Raw genomic sequence first — 9482 nt, 5'->3', positions numbered from 1 at the left:
CATCCAGCCTTTCTCTCTCCAAATCAGCTGCTTTTTCTTCCTTGGCCCTCTCAGCTGCCAACCTGTCTCTCTCCACCGCCTCTTTCTCCTTCTGGCTTACCCACTTCCGTAGTTCGGCGCCAGAAAGACCCATCTTCTCACCAAGAGCTACTAACTTTTCAAGATCCGTGGTGTCTCGCAAATAAAGTCTTGCCACGCGCAAAAAGTATCTGCCTAGTTCAGTCTATCGGAATACTCCCCTGCACTCGTTAACGAGAATACTGCACAACACGCAAAATCGTTCCGATAGCAGTATCAACAACTCAAGGCTCTTTCTCACTACCTTGAACACACTGTGCACCAAGAGGTCCTCGTCGCGGACGCCAGATTAACTGTCACAGGTCCCGTTAATTTGGGAGGCAATCGCCGGGCTAATTCCAAGGGCCGTAGTATCGGCCCCCTGAACCACACCACGAAAGCGTTGAGAATTTAGAAGTGGTCCTTTTAGGCGCGCCAGCGGACGCCGGCTGTGGCCCAAAGAACAAGTCAAAGCTGAGAGTTGTTAAACAAAACAAAATTATATTCTCAATTATGGCAGATCAAAACGATACAAAAGTATGCACACTCAACAATAGTTGAATACAATTCGTCACCAATCGAACAACGTAATACACAGTACAATCAGCCACACTCGAAACAACGGACACAGACAATAATACGCACTACAATGCAGTCGCATACATCGAACAACCAAGACACTTAAAGACTAAGGAGTTAGAAAACTTATTCAGTCCAAAGTTCTTGAAACAAAACTCTGAATGATACTCTTCCGAGAATCACTCACTCAAAGTCCAGCGTTGTTGTCGATCCGCTGCCCTGAAGTTTCTCTTCCAGGAAACCTCGCGTCTTCAATTGGCCACTCTCCAAGTTTCAAACTTCTTCGCCAGAAACACGTCGGCTTCACACACGCAGCTGTTGCCACGCGTTTTCGCTCGATAGTGGTAGACACACACTCTTGCCTGTAGCTCGAACCTTCACCACCCAGGTGGAAATCCTCTTCTTCTTCTCCTTTGTCACGAAAGACAAAAGGCTTCGCCCACGAGGCGGTACACCCTACGCTCTCTCGCTCATACTTTCTTCTTCTCCTGCTTTGTCACTACGGTCAAAACCTTCACCGACAGACGCGGCGATTTAACTTACGAACACTGGCGTTAACCTCATTCTTCTCCTGATCTCCCATCTCCGCTGCTCGGTTAGATACCTTCCGCGCGCGATTCCAGAAAATTCTCATCATTTCGTCGGCGCGATGCGCAGCGAAGGCTGGGAGAAAGCGCGAGACGGTACGAGGGCCGTCCGCGACGGATGACGCAACCCGGCATCACCCCACCCCTTTCCATCTAGAACCTTCCAGGGCTTAATCAGGCGCCGATGAGAGGAGGTTCGTCGGTGAACCCACGCTTCTGAGGGGAGAAGGACGCGTGCCTTGGGTGTCTTTGGATGCTTGTTTTTTTATCATTGACCTCTGGGTGCTACGTCGCGAGAATTTGGCGGCGCGCCCGTTTTTGAGCGCTCGTTTTGGGACAGTCTGAGTAAACGGCCAAAAAATGCCTAGGGTAAGCGAGTACTAGTCCCACTGAGTATGGGTGAATGAGGGAGATAGACATATGGAGTCACGGAATGGACAGAACATCACCAGCAAAGGGAAAGAGGAATGCTGAAACAATGAAGCACAGAGTGTTATGGGTCATAATAGGTATCAAGTGCTTCAATGTGTGTGGAAAGGCGTAAAGGTTCCAGGGCTTACATTTGGGAACTCAGTGGTGTGCATGAAGTTAGAAGTGAAATAAGGAATGATGTAAACAAAGGAAATGTGGACGCCTTGTGTTGGCGCTAACAGGAATACGACAAATGAAGCTGTAAAGGGGGAGAGGGCATGCACAGGCTTTGAAGTAAGGGAGGTTCGGAGAAAAATTACACTTGAAGAGAGGCTTAGAAAATAAAGGAGGGTAGACGGGCGGGGAAGGTGTTCAGGTATTAGAATAGGAAGAGCTTGGGCACAAAGGAGATAAAAAGAACCAGTAAATACACGGCTGCAAGTGTTGGCGACACCACAAGAAAAAAGCATTTGGTCAATAGTCAGAGGTAAAGAGGATTTATTGGATGTCTGCGATGGAAAAGAGGCCTAGCTGCTCTCAGTAACTACTGAAAGGCAAGAACGAAATAAGGTGGCAGAAATTTTATGATAATTCAAGAGGAAGCGCGTTCCTGTTTGAAGCAAGTGTGGTTGCCTAAAAACGCGTAGACATAAAGCGAGATTCAGTAAAGAAGAACAGTGTAGATTATGTGACTGAGCTAAGAAAATGATGGAACATGTTCTAATTGAATGTGGTGATATCCACCCTGGTACCCGCTCTGGTATAGGCACACTCTCTCTGATCGGTCTCCACTAACTACTTCGAACAAACCACACTCCTTTTTTACTCTTTCTTCGGAAAACAAAAACAACGCTAGTGCAAAAGTGAGCGGTTACACAATAACGCTTCAAAATTTCCACACCTATTTTCTACTGAGAATGCAATTTAGGTTGTTAGTATAAGTCAATGCTAAGAATTAAATCGATTGCCCCTGTGGGAGCAAGTCCTATCTGTAAAGTATAGAAATTTTCACTGGAACACTTATGAGGAACACTACGATTGCACTTTTCCTGATTTTAATGATACATCAGTGTCGTCTAACCATGTGTCCGGAGCGTTTCTATAAAACGGAGAATCTGATATATTGTATGTATATCTGTAGCTGTAGCAAAAAAATGCGATGTCGTCAGCGTATACGTACACCTCTGAATCATTTTGCACTGCATTGTGCACAATAAAATATTAAATATAATGGTGACACTACGGAACCTTCGGGGAGACCTCTAGTTTGTTTACACTTTGAATTTGACATGCCAGACTGAGAGCAATAGAATTCTCTATCTTTTAGAAAGCAGTAAACTCATGCCGCGAAGTAACTTCTGAAAAGAAGTAAGCCCACGCCGTGAAGTAATTTAGTAAACCTACGTGAATGAGCAAATATATTAGTTTAAGTTGTTCCCTACTGTCGTAAGCAATTGCAATGTTTTAGGGTACAAAGGCGGAAATGTGTTCCTTAGAACGAGCTATTTGTATCCTGCTTTCCTCATCATTGTGGGCAAACCAAATGGAGCGCCATGTCTGAATCCAATTTAGCATGAGCTTACAATTGTGTTTTCGTCCAACCAGTAGTCTAGCCTAAATTGTAGAATTCTTTCGATTAGATTCAGCACATTGGATGTGAGTGAAATAGGCCTACTGTTATCCAAAGTAAACCCAGCTCCATGTTTCTTTAATAAAAGAATTATTTTCGCAATGCTCCACTCAGGTGGAACCAACGAACGTTCAATGGAGTGGTTAACTATTGCAAGTACATTCTGTAGTAATACTTTATGGATTATTTTTATTATCGATGCAGTTATTGCATCAGAACCCGGAGCCAAATTGGGCAACATTTTCACCACTTGTGCTATTTCCGACGCTGTAGCCTCGTCAAAGTTATCGCTGTTAACCGAGCACCACGAGTGGTAAAAGTGAGCAGCCGTGAAGTGGCCTTCCAGACATTGAGCAATATTTTCGAGAAAAGTTGGCAACTCACTTGGTATTGAGGCTATCGATTAGAGGTTTAATGGTGGTGGGATTACTTTCTTGGCTTTGTAGAAGTTGAAAAGCGATTTCCTGTGGCCAGGCTTTAAAAGGAACTAGGAACGTTGCCTCTTATAGTTATCGTAGGCAGCATCAACTGTTTGCCTAAAAATTGCAGCCGCAAATTTATAATCGCTCCAGTTTATACGGCACTGATTATACAGTAGTTTTCGACTCGCCGCTTTTTTAAGCCTGTAATGACTTGAACAATCAGAGTTCCGCGTATGATTGAATGGACGTTGTTTCGAGACCTGAATTGTGAATTTAACTTTATTTAAATGTTGGTTTATAACATCGTGGAAGTTGATAACACTTCGCTCTTCATTTACCCTGGTTGGTTTTGAAAAAGACACACGTAGTGTATGTTCAAACGTATGGAACTTGTGAGAAGTGGGCTGCCTGATTACTGAATTCACCAGACGTACAAGCTCTAACAATACAGGAAAATTGCCGCTATTTGTACGCAAGTTCAAAGTAGACCATGTAGAAATACACGGGCTCGGACTACAGGAAGGAAGATATATCGCAGAATGAGACTATTGCACACAACATTGGGGGTTTACAGATAAATGCATGTTAAATTACTTTTAGCAACAAAATCTCACAAACGCTTTCCGCTCATATCTGTTCTGAATCGCCACGAATGGTGATGAGAATTGTAGGCTTTTTCCATTATATGTCTTTTCTGCGAGACGAAAGTATGATATCTTAAACACCAGAATTGTGAACACCTGACGCAAAATGAGCGTTTACTAACGAAAAGTGAAGGTGTCACAGAAGACAGATATCTATTCTTAAAATATTACTTTCTAAGTTCATCATTTGACCTGTAACTTTTACCCGATGCTCAATTTTTGAAGAGATAAGCACTGATAACTCACCACCTAGAAGAGGGTGGTTTAAGCGAAATGCTTTGTAGTTTTTAAGCTAAAATATTTCCTCGGTAGAGCCAAGTTTCTTGACAAACTATAACATCTGGAGAAGGCTCATTACAAAGGAAAACCCGTGCCAGCCTTTGAAGCCTGGCACGGGATGCTCGTCTTCGTCTTCTTCGGTCACTGGCATAGAACTGGCTCACTGTTCACAGGCACAGAACACGAGGTGGCAATAAGGACGATGTTTAAAAAGTTGCGACAAAAAACCCTATTGAATTCTGAATTAACCGCTGTATTTCAGTAAAACCCTAATTTTTTTTCATTGGCTGACACTGCTTATACGAGTTTACCCCAGTTATGCTAATAATGACATTTTAATGACTGAAATTATTCGTAACGATCCTTCTGTTAATGTTTCTGACTGTTCATTCCACATTAAATATTGTTGAACAGCTGTTCTGAAAATCCTTCTCTTAATATTTGACTAATATGCAATTTATATTGTATTCGTTGTAACTATGCAATTTATTTCGCAATTTATCTGAATCAAAAGTGTTCTATTTGCAAAGGCCCACAGGTACAGGTCATCGACAGAAAAAGCATCTGTCCTGAGCACTAGCTTGCAAAGAGTTGTTTGAGACGTAAGCTCATATATTACCGAGAGTTCGCGTTGAATAAGGGGTGTCCACTTTGTTACGTTGCGCGCTATTTGTGACAGCGGAGCATTTTCTTGGCATCAACTGGGAACTATATGAAAAGTAGCTTGCCTCAGCATGAAAGAAAAGGACACTCACATTCTGCCGGTGGGTGCACAGTGGGTGGTCTCCTTTACCTGTCAGGCGGAGTGTACGTGCCACTGAATTCAGTCGTTTATGAACACCATTTTTAAATGCGGAACGTTTCTCATTCGCACGATGTCATGGTTCCGGTGTCTACAGCGCCGTCCACAATCCACCGGTCCATGCTCGCGTATCGTGCCAGCACGGGAAGAAACCCGCTGAGGTTAAGGCTAAGGTTAAGAAGTGGCAGGTAGGCGGCGGATATAGTCTTGCATAATTTGCAGACAAATGCCCCGCCCGGTCTCCTCTTTGGTAATTGTAGCTAATGTCCTTTGTGTGTTTTTTGACTAAGCGCGAGCAGGCTTTTGAAATAAAAATAGTGCATAGCGCGACGTAAGCCTGCATAGGACGGCTGCCTTTATGCTATTCCAAGTACAGTATTGTGTCAGTACTGTATAAGTTCTTCCAAAGTGCCTATACGCCCGCAAAACTGTCACCATGCCCCTTCCCCGCAACCGTTTACTGGCCACCCCGTATATGTAGGCACTCGATTGCGCATACGGAATTCAGTCAAGGGCGTCTTTACTTGGCTTTCACTTGACTTGACCATTTGATTGACTCGAGTAGGTTCGATGTAAACAAAAGTACCTTCAAGCCGTAGTGGGGCACAACCCAACATCAGCGTCCCATCACTCGTTCAAGTCAGCGCTTCTTTTTCATTCAATCAATAAAGATATAAACGACGAAATGACAATTAGCCATTCCCTACAATTACGCAACCTTCACGCGATACGCCCCCCCTCCCCTCTGTGACAGATTTACTCGAGTGTCCCTTCCTTCCTGTTGAAAGATGCAGGCACGTCTTTTTAAACGGCTATCATACTCACGGCCTGTTGCACACATGTATAAATATTGAGAAAATGTTACAGGCTGATTTCTTTGAGGAAGTCATTATGTTAACGCGATCACTTAAACACTTGTATTGCTTAACTCGCTGCATTCATTTAAAAACGAGGCTAACCAAAAGAAAAAAAAGTCACGCGCGATAAGCCCTGTGTTCTGTAGACTGATTTATATTCCACAGATGAAATCAACTCGCTTCATAAACAATAGTGTTTTCTTTTCAATTGATGTCTTTTTTTTCTACCGAGAAAACGTGCACACGATCACCAGCCAGGGGATAGGAACAGGTCCTATAGAGCAGACAAGTTTTTAACAGTGTGAGTCGGCGTTGAATAAGACTTTATATATTATAGTGATGGATAATTCAGTCATTCATAATGAGAAAAATGGCAGGACAGAAGGTAAAAATATAATCAACACGGTGCTTAAATCATTCAACATGCCTGATCTGTCTCGAACGATATTGCTATAGCACAGTGATACTCCATAGGCATCCTGCTGCATGATAATGCATGTGAACGCTATTTTCAAAGAAAGACATAAAGTAAATTTTTTCATCGAGCGCGACACGCGAAAATAGTGTGCGCCATGATTCTCGAGCACATAAAGGCTGTGGTGACCTTAATGTGGTGGCCAGTCACCAATCGGGAGCGTGGAAAACTTGCGAGATCTAGTTGACCTTTTCAGCTCTCGTTCTCTTCATCCACCCATGTGACATCGGGACCCTTGGCCTTTTTGATAGTGGTTCCGTGGGCATCCCTTTGGTCCGAGCTGCAGCAGTTCTTGGCCTCCAGGATTATGTAACGGCTGCGCAGATGGGGAACTGTAACACTGTTCAGGTCCTCCCATTGGCTGCTCTTCCGACACAGAAGTTCGGTGAGCTTGGTGAACCTGCATCTCCGTTCGCTCCACCGCCAGCTCCAGATTGGTATTCTCTGCTTGCACAGCTTCCTAGCCACCGGCAGCGGAAGCCTCATCCATGAGGTCTTGGCTGCACTCAAAACTTTGCCTTCGTTTGTTGTGAAGAGCTTCAACATTTCCTTTACAGCAAGACATTTGGCTGCTTGAGACTGGAAAAGTGTCAAGACACTTGTACTCCTTCAAGTTGTCTCACTGCAGTCCTGGAATGCATTGACAGTCTTCGCAATCTGCTGCTTCCAGTTCTCCTTCACAACACTTGTCCGGATGATGGTCTTGTTTTCACAGATCTGCCTGGTGATCTTCGCTCACACAGCATAGATGTTTCTCGCCGCATCGAGGCGGTAGGGCGCCCTTCTGTTGTCGCTGGGCTTATTCGCCGCCACGCTCGAAGAGAGGACCAGCGTCGTTGACAGATCATCGTTATGCAAAGCTGTGGTGGTGCTGCCGGCAACAGTGTTTGGCACTTGCAGCAGGGCATCTTGTTTGACTGCCGCGAGGCTCTGTTTGAACTCGACGACCTAGGCCTCGAGCTCGGACTTCTCGTTTTTGACCTAGTCGAGCTTGCGCTGAAGGCCTTCCTCCTTTTCCTTGTACTCCTCTATAAATGATCTGTACATCGGCTTGAGTACGTTGACGTTGAGGACGTTTTTCTTTGCTTGCTGCTCGATCTTCATGTCCTGCCCGGCGTACTTGAGAGTGTTGTAGGTGTCGGTGCAGCTGAGCTTGGACGGCGACACAGCCGCGATCATGAGGGTGCCACACGTGCCACCAGAAGAATCCTTCAGGATCTGCGTCAGCTTCGAATCCCGGTACGGCACCCGCTGAGCTCCACTCTTGGAGAGGGCATCGATGCAGTTGCTTAGGGCCAGCAGTGATAGGTTGATCTTGGTGCCCTCGCGTATAAAGTCCTTGACGCTTGCGTTCACCGCAGTGGCACGCTCCAAGCCTGAGAATCGACAAAGCTCATCTTGGAGAGGCTAATTCCCTTGCTTGTGCTGGTGAGGTTCTCCGTCTTCACGACGTAAACGTGTAAAATTGCATGGGACCGCGATGACTCCGAGTTGCCATCGGTGGTGTGCTGTGACCTGTTCCTGTTGCTTTTCAGAAGCAACTCTAGCAGTGCCCCAGAGACTTTCACCTTGTGTTTTCAAGAGTTTGAGATTGCGATGCCCTTGTCCGCGTCGTCGCGCACGACCAAGGACGGTCCGTTTGTGCACAGGAGGTTCATTTTATTTCATTTCATTTCATTTTATTTCCTTAAAGACCCACGAGGGGTTATTACATATGGGGTGGGTAATTATAAACACAAAACATAGAAGCCAAAGATTCAACATAAAAAGTGCTTATTGATATTTTCTATGAACGATGATGGGCAGAGAATGGTGTCGATTTCACTGGGAAGGCCGTTCCAGTCTGGTGCGGTACGTGTAAGAAACGAGGCAGAAATGTAGAAGTCCGGGAGCGCGGCCGAGCAACTTGAAAGAAATGGCTCGTGCGGTGAGCTATGCATCTTGCGGGAACGATATAAGGTGGGGCATGCAAGGGACTATGAAAAAGTTTGTGGAACAATGACAGGCTGGCAATACGACGGCGAAGTTCTAGATCTATTCTGCTTTCAATCCAGATACGCTGACAGTTGAAGAGTATGAAAAGTGAATAAATCTAGCGGCCCGGTTTTGAAGTGATTCGATGGCATGTGTAAGAAAAGATGTTGTAAGAGGTTGCGTACGACCTCGTTGTAGACTTCCAGGTAGGCGACCGCCACGTCGCACGAGTGGCCCTCAGAACGGTGCTTGTAAACGTGCCGGGAGAGCTCGATGGCCGTCAGGGAGACCACTCCGGGAAGCTCCTCGGAGCCCAACATTGTGAACGTCTTGCCCGCACCGGTTGCACCATACGCGGATTAGGAGCAATTGCAGCTATCAAGAAGCGCCGTCAGCATCTCCTTGGTTGTGTGCTCAAATATGTACTTATCTTATTTATCTTCACAATGACGTGATAAAACATAAATGTTCAGTTTGGCTTGACGTGGCCCCCGCATGCCCGCTGTTTTTCAGAGTAGAAGGGCTCGGCTTCGGCCTTGATTTCAAACGCGAGGTACTTGTGGTCAACGACGTGAATGACGCTGGACGTCTTAGACTCACGTTCGCTCAGTGGGCGCACCCTCACGGCCACGTTCACGCTCGCCCCGTGTTACGGTGGGTTGTAGCCAAAGCAGCGGCGTTTTGGGGCCCACTACTAGGTGTCGATGGTAGGCCACTTGCGGTTCTGTGGCGGCGCCATTGTCGACTCTTCGGAGGTTTTGTGAA

General features: G+C 45.6%; 1 pseudogene; it reads right to left on the bottom strand.

Moving 5' to 3' along the window:
- Nucleotides 1-7724: 7724 nt before the first annotated feature.
- Nucleotides 7725-9070, bottom strand: LOC142775197 (kinesin-like protein KIF18B pseudogene; annotated as a pseudogene).
- Between the last annotated feature and the right edge of the window lie 412 nt (nucleotides 9071-9482).

This window comes from Rhipicephalus microplus, chromosome X (genome assembly GCF_043290135.1).
Source record: "Rhipicephalus microplus isolate Deutch F79 chromosome X, USDA_Rmic, whole genome shotgun sequence".
Classification (NCBI taxonomy): Eukaryota; Metazoa; Arthropoda; class Arachnida; order Ixodida; family Ixodidae; genus Rhipicephalus; species Rhipicephalus microplus.
This window is presented reverse-complemented; position numbering and strand designations above follow the sequence as displayed.